The sequence below is a fragment of the Desmodus rotundus genome, chromosome 5 (assembly GCF_022682495.2).
Source record: "Desmodus rotundus isolate HL8 chromosome 5, HLdesRot8A.1, whole genome shotgun sequence".
Taxonomy (NCBI): domain Eukaryota; kingdom Metazoa; phylum Chordata; class Mammalia; order Chiroptera; family Phyllostomidae; genus Desmodus; species Desmodus rotundus.
Genome location: NC_071391.1, coordinates 7894455 through 7908294, shown reverse-complemented (window position 1 = coordinate 7908294; position 13840 = coordinate 7894455). Strand labels below are relative to the sequence as shown.

At 54.5% G+C, this 13840-nt stretch overlaps 1 long non-coding RNA gene across 1 annotated transcript; it reads right to left on the bottom strand.

Annotated features, from left to right (window-relative positions):
• Positions 1 to 8393: 8393 nt before the first annotated feature.
• LOC123478083 (uncharacterized) lies at positions 8394 to 10969 on the bottom strand. The gene is made up of 5 exons (XR_006653204.2): positions 10866 to 10969; positions 10494 to 10574; positions 9565 to 9758; positions 8662 to 9192; positions 8394 to 8551 (listed from the first exon to the last, which is right to left on the bottom strand). It is a non-coding gene; the product is annotated as an uncharacterized lncRNA (long non-coding RNA).
• Positions 10970 to 13840: the final 2871 nt, after the last annotated feature.

Sequence of the window (13840 nt, the reverse complement as noted above, 5' to 3'; positions counted from 1 at the left end):
GTTAAACAATATAGAAGCTCATTTTTCTTCCAGGAAAGCAACACTTGGAGGTACGTAGTCCAGGACTGATGTGACATCTCCATAAATATCAGAACCCAGATCACTTCCTTCCTTCCTGTTGCTCCATCACCCTTAATATGTGGCATCTGCCTCATGATCCAAGATAGCTGCTCCAGCTCCAGCAATCACATGCATGTTCCAGCCAGCCTTTGAATGACTCTTCTCCTTATATCCTAGTGGCAGACTTACTCACATGGCCATAGTTAGCTGTAACAGAGGCCAGGAAATGTAGTCTTCATTTCAAGAAGTTTTGTGCCCAGCTAAAAATCAGGGTTACTATGGCAAAGAAGATGGGGACAATGGATACTGGGGAACAGTTAGCAGTTCTGGCACTCCATAATGTTCTTCCATTCTACTGGGGAAGGGTGGCCATGTGCTTTTTGACATGGTGCCCCAGGCTGCCTGCGGTTGCCCTTGACTTGTTCTTATGTGTCGCTCTTAACTCCCCTTTGCAAAACCAGAAGCACCCTGGGAGCAAGGGGGAGAAACTCTAGGGTGCCCCCTGGTGAGAGCAAGATGTGGACCCCAGAACAAAGCCCTTACCCTGGCATTCAAGGCCTCCGATCATCAGGTTTCTCACCTCTCATCACTCCATGCAGCCTTTGCCCAGCCACTGAGTCACCAGAGTGTCCCCTCTGCCTGATCGCCCCTCCCAGACCTCCTGTGCCAGGGAGACCCCTGTTCAATCTCGAAGACTCACCATGGAACTGTTGCCTTGTCAGAGCAGCCCCACTGGGCCCCTCTGGGGAGAATCAGAATCTGTCTCTCCTGCCCTCCCTTGGGCTTCCGGAGCCTTCCGTCATCCCTCTATTTATAGCCTGTTCAAGTCAGGTGCCCCTGGACACGTTGCTGGGAGGGAGGGAAGGGCCCCAGGCTGGGAGAACAGGTTCCGTAACCTGCCTGGGGAACAGCTGGGATTTTCCAGGACAACTCCTCTGGCTCATAACCCCCTCATTCCTCTGTGTCCCGGGGCGACGGAGCCCCCCAACCTGCGGCAGCCCTCCTTGCATTTCTCCTTGGCTTGGCCACGTGTCCTGGAGCCCGGGCTGTGCTCACTTCCACCGGAACCCAGAGCCCAGCCCTGGGTCTGCCCCTGCCTCCCGAGTAACGGTCTCTATGCCGGGGAGAGGGCCGAGGACACTCAGGCCTGCTCTGGGGGAGGCTCCTGCCAGGAAGAGACTGGATGGGTGGAGAGCAGGTGCTGGTTGTCCCTCTGGGGAACCAAGGAGGCTCTCTTCTCTGACACCCAGCTTCCCTCCTGCTTCCCTGGCAAGTCCAGACCACCCTCCAGAGAGCTGGGAAGAGAGAGAAGGACCCACACTCAGGGTCACTGTCACTTCCATCCCTCCCCCCACCCAGCTCCTCGTGAGGATTGAAGCACCTCTGTGTCATCTCCACACCAGCTCACACTGGATCCTTCCATCTCTCTGAGCCTTTGTTCAACCCCCCTCCTCAAATCACAGCCTTCCCATTCCTCCCCCCACCCAGGCCTCTCCCCACCCCCAGCTCTCCTATTCCTCCTCTGCTCTGCCAATCAGAATTCAGAGCCAGAGTGACCTGGAGGTCCTGAGCCCCATCCACAGCCCCTCTGCCCTCACCCTCACTCAAACACCCACTTGCTGGTAGAGATGGCAACACCAATGCCAGCAACATTCACCGGCTGTTAGCTGAGCGCCTCCCCGGCCTGCCCCTGACTTCCTGGACCAAACCCTTGACCCTTGGGCAACGGGAGGGACACTCTGGGGAAGGCTCAGCCGTTTTGTTACCACCAAGGCCCATGGGCCCAGCTGGCCAGGACCTTCCTGCCTGTTGTAGGGCTAAATGATAGGCTGAGCCTAGTGCCCTACCCCGAGCCTCTCCTGAACCAGGACTTGGCTCTGACATTTATAATCAGACCTGGCTGTGCGATGCTGAGCAAATTTCTAACCCTCTCTGAGCCTCTGATATTTGTAGCTGACTCCAATCAGGCACAGGGGACTCACAAGGAACCCGAGGAAGATGTCTGTGGGTTTGAGACCCCTCTCTTACCTCCCTCACCCTTGGAAAGTGAAGGCAGGGGGCTGCTCCAGGGGGTAGGTTAGGAGGTGGAGAGAGGACCAATGTGACTTCCAACCTTGCCCCAGGAGCTGGCCCCCAGCCCCACCCAACTCAGAGACCACTCAGGGGAGACCTCAGGGCTGAGTATGAAGGTGCTGGTGCCAACAAGAAGATACAGCCTAGAGCACCTCTTAGTGGAAGCCAAGGGAATGTCTGCCCCCGCAGTGGACAAATACAGCCCCCTCATGGATGGCCCTTGGCTTGGAGTAGGGGTCCAGTACTGACCCATCACTGCTAGCTGTAGCAAAAGTCACCTCCCCTCAGGTAACCTCAATTTCCTCATCCCCCAAGTAGAGATAATGATTACTATATCACTGCACAGGACCACAGCGGGGCCCCACCCTGTCTTCACTCGGTTGTGTTTGCCAAGGTCCAGAGAGGCAGGGCTGCAGCGAGCTGGTGTGAGCAGCCAGGGCGGACTCCTGGTCCAGCGCTCTTCCCATTCCCAGGGGCTTTCAATGTAACCTTGACCTCTCCGGGCCTACTAATCCCTGCCCGTGGCTCTGGGCATTTTCAGATGCTTCGGTGCTACGAACACACCTGTCCAAGGAACAAGCTTGCGACTGCATCTGACCAACCTTCTTGCCAACAGTTAGGGGGTGTGATTTCTTTTGCAGCGCTCACAGGGGTATTTTATCCCTATCTCCTTCCCAAAAGACAGAAGCCTATGTGAGCCCCGAGGTGGCTGTGATGTCCCTCCAGCTGGGGCCATGTGACGCTGGCCCTGAGCATGCAGCCCTTGGGTCCTCTTTTCTGCTCCAGTCAGAGAACTGCATGGGTGTGTGTGTGTGTGTGTGTGTGTGTGTGTGTGTGTGTGTGTTGGGGGTAGAGAAAGCAGCCTCCTCAATAGGGAAGGGGGAGCCCCAGCCCCAGAAGACCCGCTTACCTGATCTCTAACGTGGTAAAAGGGGACTTTCCTGAAATGTATGCTGGGGAAGGGCCGCTCCTGAATTCCTCTTCCTGGTGATGGGAGCGACCCCAGGGCGTGGAGCAGACTGGAGGGGAACTGGGCCCAGCCCCATGCTGTGGTTGCATCTCTTTCTACTGGGGCTGTGCGCTCATCTGGGGGCAGGGGTGGGGAGGATGGGGGTGGGACTGGAGCTCTCTAGCTCCCTCGTGCTAGGTCCCTACCTCCCTACCATAGGACCCCCAGAATTCCTCTTACATCCTAGGAGGGTTCCAGGGCTTCCTGAGAATCTGAGGGGCCACACTCATCAACCTGTATGTGCTGTGGCACCCCAGCTTTTAAGAGACACCCACAAACACAGACACACAGCCAGGCAGAGACAGGGACTGTGTGGCCCCAGAACCCTGCAGAGACTCACACACACACAGAGGCAACAGGAAGGGAGCAGGGTCCACAGGACGCAGGCAGCCCTGGGGAGTGGGCAGAGAGCCAGGGATGTGTTCGGACAGGAGGGAAACCCTAGGTTCTGTGCAAGTGGAGCTGTGCCCCCTCACCTTGCCCAGGCCCTGGCCTGAGCGCCCGGGTGAGGGTGGAGCCAGCCCTGGAGGCCCCCACTGTCTCCCACCCCCCCACTCCCCAGCCCACCCCAGCAGAAAGGGGCTTTTACCTTCTCCCTGGATGCTCCTCCCCAACCTCTTCCTATTCTCACCTTTCACTGTTCTCTCAGCTCAACCCTCCCCTCCCCTCCCCTCTTCTGCCTGGGGTGAGGGGACAGTGCCATCAGCCTGGAGCCCTTCCCACTGTGCCCCTGCCCTTGCCTTCACCCCAGTCCTTGACAAATACCAGCTCAGCATCCAGGGCCCAGGACACCACTTCTTTGCTGCGATGCTTTCCTGCCCCCCATCCCACCCCAGGCAGAATTGCTCTTTGCCTCGCGGTGCCCAGGGGCCCCTGCCCAGACCTGTGCCGCAGCTCCACAGCCTTCCTGTTGCCTCGCTCCACAGATGCACCTGACTCCCTGACTCGGTGCCTTTTCTCTATTTTGTTCCAAGGGCAGCGGGAGGCCCTGCAGCGGCTTTAATGGAGCCGTGTGAGGATCGGGTTTGGGATTGGGAAAGGTCACTGGGGCAGCTGCGTGGTGGGGGGAGGCCGGGGGTGGGGCGCGGGTCTGGGGCTCCAAAGGTGGAGGCCGAGGTGGGGGCAGTGGGCAGGTTCAGGAGATGTTCGGGGTCTAGCCTCTCCTCAACCAGGGGTCCCCAAGCAGCCGTGCACCAGATTCCCAGGGGAGATTTTTAAAAATAGATTCCTAGGCTCTGCTCCAGACAAAACCTACATAGGATCTCAGGGGTCAGAGCAGAATCTGTGTATTTTTTTTATAGTGGTAAAAAACCATACACCATGAAATATATAATCTGAACCATTCACACGGTTGTGAAGCAGAGCTCCAGAACGCTTTTCATCTTGCAGACCAGGAGCTCAGCAGCCACGGAACACCACCTGTCCCCACGCCCCTGGGACCGCCATTCGACTCGCCGTCTCCGTGAATTTGACCACTGCAGATGCCTCAGGCCAGGGGAATCACGCAGTGGTCTCTTTCTGTGACTCGGAATCTGTGTTGGTCAGATTCCCCAGGTAGTTCTGATGCAGCTGGTGTGTGCCCCGGAGTTTGGAAGCCACTGTCCACTTCACCGAAGCCGAAAGGACCCTCCTCTGTCTCTGTCTCTGTGCTTTCGGGAGCAAAACCAGATCCTCTGACCTTGAGGGGTGTTTCTTTTGACCTCTGGGGTGGATGGGCTCCCACAGGCCCTCGTAGTCTACTGAAGTCAGATCAAGTAACACCCCAAATAATTATTAATTTTCATGACCTATGTTTTACAGCGTTTGGGATCCTGGCTGTTCAGAGTCTGGTCCTGAACTAGCAGCTTCGGACCCCCGGGAGCTGGTGGGAAATGCAGACTCTCAGGCTCTCTGGGCTGTGGAGTCAGAAGCAGAATTTTAACAAGCTCCTCAGGGGTCTGTGCACACAGCAAAGTTTGGGAAGCTCCGTGTTAGGGCTTACAGAGGAGGTCTGCTGGGAGCTGGGGGAGGTGGCCGAGGCTGAAGTGGGTTGGCTTCATTTCTCCCATTCTACTGCCATGTGGTCACCTTTGAATAAAGCTGTGCCAACACATACCTGTCAAAGGCTGTCTGCCCCAGGTCAGCCCTTGGGGGATTAGCCCCTGGACCTCGGTCACTCGCCTGGTGGTTAACTCTCCCGGCCTCAGCCACACATGCCCAGGCGTGGGTCCCTGCGTGGGGAACCAGCCAGCTCCTGCACAGCCTGGCTCTGGGAGGACAGCTCCGTGGCCTGGCCTGACATAGCCGCTTCCGGCTCTTGTGACATCCCAGCCACCCCATCTGGTCCTCACAACGACTCTGACAGGTCATGGTGGTAATGATGTCTTACCGAGTACTTACTAAGCACCAAGCACTGGGAAAGGGGCCCAGTCCTCCCAGAACCCCACGATATCGCCACAGGGGCTATCCCCATTCGGAGGGCAGGGAGACTGGGGCTCAGAAAGGTGAAGTGACTGGAGTGAGGTCCTGTGAGTACCGGGTGCTGGCCTGGGATTTGAACTTGAGTCTGTCTGTTGGGGCTGACTTCTTGCCTGGATACCTCCACTCTTGCTGTCTTTTCACAGATGGGGACACTGAAGTTTAGTATTGTGACCTGCCCAAGGTCCTGTGGCTGCCAAGTGCTGGACCTCGGACTTGAACTCGGGACTGTGTACCCACAGACTGAATTCTTAGCTGCAGGGCCTGCTTTCTTCACCCCATTTTACAGATGTGAGAGTTGAGGTTCAGAAGCTGAGCCAGTCAACCTGAGCAGGTGAGAATCTCTGAGTGCTGGTTGGTCCATCCCACTTCCAGCCACCTGTGCTCCCTGCTGGTCTCACGGCCCCCTCCACCTGGGCTGTCATCTCCGTGATAACTTGCACAGAGGGACCAGGGTACATGGAGCCACCGCTGCAGCCTAGAATGTGCAGGGAGCTCTGCACCGTGGGGGCTGGGGGATGGAAAGTGACACTTCTCGGTCCTATGGCTCTGTGTCCAAGCAGGGGAGTGAATTGGGCCCCTGGGCACGGGAGGTGGTGGAGCGCAGCTACCGTCAGCAGATCATGAGGCAGAGGGAGTGGAAACTGACAGCTCGCCCACCTGGGCAGCTGGGCACTGAGCTGGGACAGAGGCTGGGGCAGGACAGGGCTGCGGAGCTCCTGGGACCACCCCTGGTGAGCCAGGCAGGAAGGGGCGGGCTTTCAGCAGACTCCCTGTACAATGGCAGGATGAAAGGAGGCAACAGGCATGGACTCTAAACAGCCTGACCCATCACTAGCTTCCCAACTGCCTGGCTGCAAGTCACTTACCCTCCTTGAGCCTCCCTGGGCCTCTGTTCCTCATCTATGAAATGTGGACAGTCACAGGACCTCTGGCATTGCTGTGAGTGGGTAGGAGTGTTAGCATTTATAACAAGCCTAGCACCCAGGAAACGTCACCATCTGGGTTGACGAAGTCCAGGAGAGACAACTTGCACCTGGCTGCTGAGAGGACCAGATAAATGATGCGCAGCCAAAGCATGAAGTGCCCGGCATGCGCTGAGCTCTATATCAATAATAGGAATTATTATTCGGGGCAGGGCTGGCTCCATCATTTGCAGGGCCCAGTGCAAAATGAAAAAGTGGGGCCCTTGTTCAAAAATTACTCGGGATGGTGATAGCAGGACACTGAACCAAGCCGGGGGCCCCGTGCGATGGCCCAGGTCACACACCTGTGAAGCTGGTCCTGACTGGGACACAGGATACTCTGCTGTCATCCTGAAGGCTGCCTGTCTGCTCGAAGCTGGAGCTGGGTGGGAGCTTTCCCACCCCGCCTCCCCTGGTCTCCAGATTACCCCTGGTTACCGGGTGCTGCGGAGAGCCCCCTCTTGTTAGCCTAGTTCCAGACTCATTTGTCCTGTACGAGAGAAGCCCTTGGGTCTGTCCTGCCTTTTGTACCCTTCCCGACAAGGCAGGATTCCTGAACGTCAGGGCAAAGGGCCCTTCGAGATCATCCCCACAGCCACGCCCAGACAGGCAGGTCCTGCCCAGGGACACACAGAACCCACGCAGGGCAGGACGAAGCCCTGACTCCCAGGCTGGGAGCTCTGTCTTGTGGCAGCTGCCCCACCTCCCCAGGGGATCCGGGGCTCTGCAGTGGGAGACGGGTGTGCCGAGGAGGGACATTCGCCCACGGCTCAGCCTGGGACCTCCCTGGAGGGGACGATGGAAGAATTTCTGTCTTCTTGTCTTGTTTATTGCCGTGGGACAGATTGCTTTTGTAATAACAGGAAAAAAAAAACCCTTCCCTTAAGGAAAAACACAGCATCCTCAAAGGAACCAAGAAGATGAGCCCTTGAGGTAAACTATATTCAGAGGGAAGGCAAAAATGCAGAGATGGTTAGATTGGAGCAACTGATCTAATCTATCATTGTTATTGTTGTAATAACTCCTCGATGTTCACTCCCTCACTGAGAGCCCTGGTTTGGGGGAGTAAGAGGGTCAAATCCCAGGTGGGCTCTCAGATTCTGGGGGAGGGGCTGCATGTGTGTGTGCTCACGTGTGCAAAAGTAAATATCTGAGGGGAACCAAAACAAACAAACAAACAAACCGGAATTATCTTCTGGAGCGCGGACCCCTTGTAGTAACAGGCTTTCCCAGCTTAGGTGAGTGTCCTAGGAACCCATCTGTATCAGTGTGCCAGCTGGTGTTGTTGTGAGAGGCTGCCCTCAGCTTCAGAGAATTTATCTGGAAGACTTTTTCAAGGATTTATGAGCAAACCTTCTTACACCACGCTGAGTGCTCAGCAGTTTTTGACCCAAAACGGCATGACTCCCGTGCCCCACGCTCCCTATTCACCCAGTCTCACCCTGACTTTATTTTTGTTTTCCCGGATGAAAAAAGTCCTCAAAAGTAAAACGTTTTGCCGATGTGGAGGAGGTGAAAAAAAAAACCCGCAGAAGCACTAAAAGGCATCAAAATCGATGAGTTCAAAACTGTTTTGAGCAGCGGAAAAAACATCTCGATAGGTGTATTGTATCAAATGGAGATACACTTTGAAGGTGACTGAAGTTTAAACATGTAAGAATAAATACACAGTTTTTTTAACAAATATATTCCATGGTTTTTTGGGTCCCGCCTCGTGTAGTGTGATTTTGTGAGTGACTCTGTGTGTGTGTGGGGGGGGTGAAGTACATGGGGGGACCGTCGGCCCCTCTGGAGGCCAGGCCCAGGTGCGGGGGGGGGGGGGGGGGGGGGCGGCGGTAGGGGGCGCGGTGAAGAGAGCACAGACCTTGGAACCAGGCAGAGTCTGGCTGCCATCCCAGCCCCACCAAGACTCATCAGTTCACTTCTCTGAGCTGCATTTTCTCGTGTATAAAATGGAGAAAACAACATCTGCTTCACGGGGTCGTAGCTGTGGGGATTAAAGAAAAAATCTGAACCGTAGGTGTTCGGAGACTGTGAAACCCCCTTCCCCCCAACAATAACCCCTCCCCCTTACACTGACGTGGCGCTGGGCCTTACCGGGACCTGTAACCTGACCCCAGGAGCGAGCAGGGGGGACCGGTGGCATCCTGGAGGCCAAGGCATGGCACCCCACTCCATTGCCATCTAATAGGGGCTTTGGGCCGGGGACCCTCCTCCAAGCTGGCTGACCATCGCCCACGGAGCCTTCTTAGGATCCCTGGAGTAACCATTTGGCGGAGCATGGAGACCCCTAGTGGCCCTATGGGGGGCTGCACCTTTCCTAGTGAAACCTCAAACCTGGAGAGGGGCTGCTCTAGGGCCCTGGGACGGCCCCTCTCTAGCTCAGCGAACATTTCTTGAGCCGATGCTCAGTGCCAGGCTTGTGGGAGGTGCTGGGGAAGCGGGAGGGGCTGACGCCCACCCCAGAGAAGCCCACCGTCGGGGGAGTTACAGAGGCTGGGTTATCCCACTTCTACCCACGTACACCCCCGCAGAAAAGCCTTTGGGGGTCAGAGGACCTAGGGAAAGACGCCCCCTCTCCTGGGTCTCTCTGCATCTTCCTCGTGGAAACAATGTCCCAAAGAGCCCCTGGAATGAGCAAGAGTTTTAAAATAATTACGGTTATTAAAGGTATAAAAGGACGGATGCCTTGGGCAGGGGTCACACTCCCTTGCTCCTCTCCGAGTGCGCTGGAAACTGCTAGACACTTGCTTAAAACAAGTGCTTGCGATGTGCCAGATACTGGGAGGAGCCCTCTGCACAGGGCGCCTCACCTGCTCTCTGAGGAACAGGTGCTGCTGCATGGCTGAGGGAGCCGATGCTTAAGGGGGTTCAGGTGAGCAGGCAGGTGGGGTCAGGACATGGCCCAGGTCCACCTGCCTCAGAGCCCACACTCCTGTGCATGAGGTAATGTGTCTGCCTCGTGGGGAAGCCAGTGACTTACCACGTGGACTGACTCACCCCTCTGGGCCTCAGAGCCCTTCTCTGTCAGTCCTCCCGTTTTGCTTTGTTTTGTTTATTCGCTGCTGGTTTCAAAGACCATGTTCGCAGCCCGGCTGCACCGGGCCCGCTGGGTTCGCTCGGGCACAGCCTGGGCAGGGGGGTCTAGAAAGCTTCCCGGGAGAGTCCAGTGTGCACCGAGGGCTGGGGAGGGCCTTTTGGGCCAAGGTATACAGGTTAAACTCTATCCTGCTAGGTAGTAAGCCTTCCTCCCTCCCTGTGTTCAGGTCTTCTTGACTATTTTATTATTTATTAGTGAGATTAAAATTCTTCCCTTTAAAATGTACAGTTCAGTGAGTTCTAGTGTATTCGCACATTTGTGCAACCATCCCACTACCATATCGCACAACATTTTAATCACCCGCAAAAGAAACCTTGCACCGCCCTGGCTGGCGCGGTGCAGTGTGGGTCGAGCGCTCGCCTGCGCTCGAGTGCCCCCAGTCAGGGCACACGCCTGGGTTGCGGACCAGGTCCCCAGCAGGGGGCGCTTGAGGGGCAACCAGACGTTGATGTGTCTCTCCTGCTTTCTCCTTCCCTTCCCCTCCCTCTAAAAATAAATAAATAAAATCTTTAAAAAGAAGAAGACGAAGAAACCTTGCACCTGCTGGCAGTCGCTCCCCCTTGCGTCTCCCTCTAGCCTCTGGTCATCACTAATCAACCCTCCATCTCCATGATTTACCTGTTCTGGACATTTCACGTAAATGGGATCCTACCAAATGTGGCTTGTGTCCAGCTTTTTAAATTTACCATAACATTTCTTAAGGTTTGTCCATGTTGTAACATGTACCAGTAGTTCATTCCTTTACATTGCTGAATACTATTCCATGGTACAGATGTACCACATTTTTAAAATCTATTCAATAGGTGACAGATGGTTTTAAGGCTCTTACATTACTTGGCCAAGAGAAGTGACGTGATTTCCCCAGGTGACAGGGCCAGCCACTGCCTCTCAAGCCTGCGTGAAGGAAAACCTAGAGGAGAAGGGAGGTGAGAGACCACCCTGAAGAGCTCCGGGGGGACAGGGTGGGGTAGACCCTGAGCAGCAGTGCGAGGTGGGCCTCCCCTGCCTCTCCACCTCCTTCGGTGAAGAAAACCAGGGAGCGGACGCAGCTGCATGCACAGAGCTGCAGCCTCGGGGCATAGCTGAACAGTGCCCAACAGAATAACCTGAGCGTCCATCAATAAAGAATTTGTGCAATAAATCACGCCACGTCCACCCAAGGGAATAGCACGCAGTCGACAAAGACGCAGTAACAACTGACCTCTATTGCAGTGCCGGGCCCTGTTCCTGCGCTTCACACGTGCTGACCCTCCCAGCTCTTATGGCCGCTCTGGGAGGTGGGTGCTCTGCGGTCTCGGTTTTAAATGAGGAGACAGAAGCCAAGAGCAGTTAAGTAACTTGCCCAACACGGTGCAGATAGAGACAGTGGGGCTGAAGTTTGAACCAGGGTCCCGTTGCGTAATATCTCCGCTCTATCACCCTGTGAGGGTAGAAAAAACACCGACATGAGAAATTGTTCACCAAATATTGGTTCAGGGAATACATCAGATTATGGAACAGGAGGCAGAGCAAGAATCACAAAAATAGGCCACACAGGTGAAAGGGGAGATCTCTGCACAGTTGCATGAACACTAATTCCTACATTGTGCCGCGGCTGGTGTGGCTCAGCGGATTGAGTGCCAGCCTGGGATCTGAAAGGTCGCTGGTTCGATTCCCAGTCAGGGCACATGCCTGGGTTGTGAGCCAGGTCCCCAGTAGGGGGCGTATGAGAGGCAACTGGTGGATGTGTCTCTTGCACATGGATGTTTCCCTCTCTTTCTCCCTCCTTTCCCCTCTCTCTGAAAATACATAAATAAATTCTTTTAATTAAAAAAAGAGTAATTTCTACATTCTGCCTTGTGGTTGTGATTCCCCCATTTTCTGCGGGGAGCACAGTTTTGTTTTCGGGAGGGAGTTCAGCACAGCGTATTCCCTGTGGGGGGCAGTTTTGTGACACCCCCCAAGCTTACAAAAGCACTTGCTGTTTGACTCTGTACTTGGTCCTGAGCCCACGTGTTGTCCTATGGTCAGAGTTGAGCGTGGACTCTGTATGAGGTCAGGGGTCGTAGCATTGCTTATCATACACAGCAAAGGATTGGGAACAACTTACACATGCATTTTATAGGGTTCTGGTTAAATAAACTTTGGGAAGGAATGCTCTACAGCTGTAAAACACAATAAGAAAACACTCTATACTGCTAGGGAAAGAGCACTGAGATATTTTTAATGAAAAGACCAAGATTCAGAAGAGTGTATTAATGTAGATACCTCTGTATATGAAAGAGAGGAAGGGAGAAAATATATTTTGTGCCTGTTTGTACTATTGTGTAACAGTGATGGAAGGCAGGGTGACAAAATATTGAGCAGCCAGCCCAGAGCAGATGACAACTGGCCCTCTAACCCCTGCACAAGGGACACCCAGCAAACTAAAGAAGGGGCCTCCTGTGGAGACGGAAAAATGGGGTGACCAGGACAGGGATGGGGAAGAGACTGACTTCTCCGCCCCTGCCTTTTTATATTGTTTTAGTTTTTGAACCATGGGGCTGCATTTTCTGGTCAAAAAGGAAAAAAAAAAACATTCAAAGCACCACACACAAAATTGTTGCTTCCCTTCCTGTTCCTCCATCCCCAGGGCCTGGGGACGGCTTGGAGGGGGGAGGGCTTGGTGGGCTGTGGTGAGCTCTGGGTGTTGGGGCAACCCCTGGAGGCTGCACCCATCAGCCCCTGTCTGTCCAGTGCTCTGGCTCAGGGGTGAAGCCTTGGACTGCCTCTGGGGCGTTGGCCCCCCACATAGTATGTCAAAGAGGACGTAAGTAAGGGGCAGGGCTGTTGCTCCCCTTCTCAAAGACCCTTCAAGCTTCCTGTTAGGGGCAAAGACCCCAGGGATTCCTTGGCTTGGCACCGTGCCTGCACAGAGTAGGCCCTTGCCGGCCTGATTATTTCACCCTTGGGATGGTAAGCCTCTTACCCACACAGATCTACAGACCCGCCTAGTGGCTTAAGCTGTGGATTTGCTGCCACAAGGATCCTATTCCCTTTGTCAGATAATCAGATTATTCCTTCCTTTGCATCTGGAGTTAGACGCGCATTACAGAGGGAAAGGAAAGCATAAAACATTGCCCCCTTGGGCAGACATTTATCAAGTACCTGGCTTAGGCTCAGCAAGGCAGCATGCCCTTGGACTTCCTCTCCTAGGGCAGCCTGTTCTTGTGCCCCCACCTCGTCTCAGGGGTGACTTGTCATAGCTAAGGTTTGTGGGGCACTCACATGAAGCTTCTCCCTTGGTCCTCCCCAGAGCCCGGTACAGGAAGTGCTGTCATTATTTGACGCCTGCAGGTGCAAGTGACACAAAACAGACTTAGAGTCACTGAAGCAGGAGGAGATTGTATGGACTTGTACAGCTGAAGGGTATGGGCTTCAGGTATGGTGAGATCAAGGCTCTGGCTGTTTCTCTGCCTCCCTCTGTATCCTCTTGGTCCTCAGGGTGTCCACCCTCATGGCTTCGAGATGGCCAACAGGAGCAGCCTGGGCAGTATGTTTCCTTGTTCGTGTCCAGCAGAGACTAACTTTCCAGGGCTCTCTCTCAATAACATGGAAGATTCTTCCCCCAAAGCTGCCAGTAAGCCTCACCTCATATCTCACTAGCATACATAGGCTTAGGCCTGCCCACCCCATCATCCAGTGGTTCTCAGCCCTGAGACTGCTCATCAGAATCACACCGGGAGTGGCTGGAAAAAAGTGCGTGGCGCTCAGGCACTTCCCAAGTCCTAGTAAACCAGAAACTCGGGGGGCGGGGCCCCAGCTTCAGCATTTCACAAAAACTTCCCAGTTATTTCTAATGAACGACGAGGGCCTCAGGGTGAGGCTTTGGGCGTTATGTCCCAAAGAAGTCATCTGCCCAGTGACAGAGAGCCTGGCTGGACTGAATGAAGACACTGTCAGCAAACCTCACACTGTTGGCTTGTTGCTGGACCCCGTGGCCTGTAGCACACCAGCAATTAGTAATTTTAATAAATCCTGTAATTTTCTTGTGAATGCCCTAATTACATTGCTCAGCAATTTGTGTATGTGCTAAAAGCATTAATTTGTCAAATGTAAACATCTAAAATATGCCACAATTTTTGTAAGCCGTGTTAGCAAGTCTCGTTTTTTTTTCCACAAGCTGGGAGTTTCCCAAACTGGAAGTGGCCCAGGCCT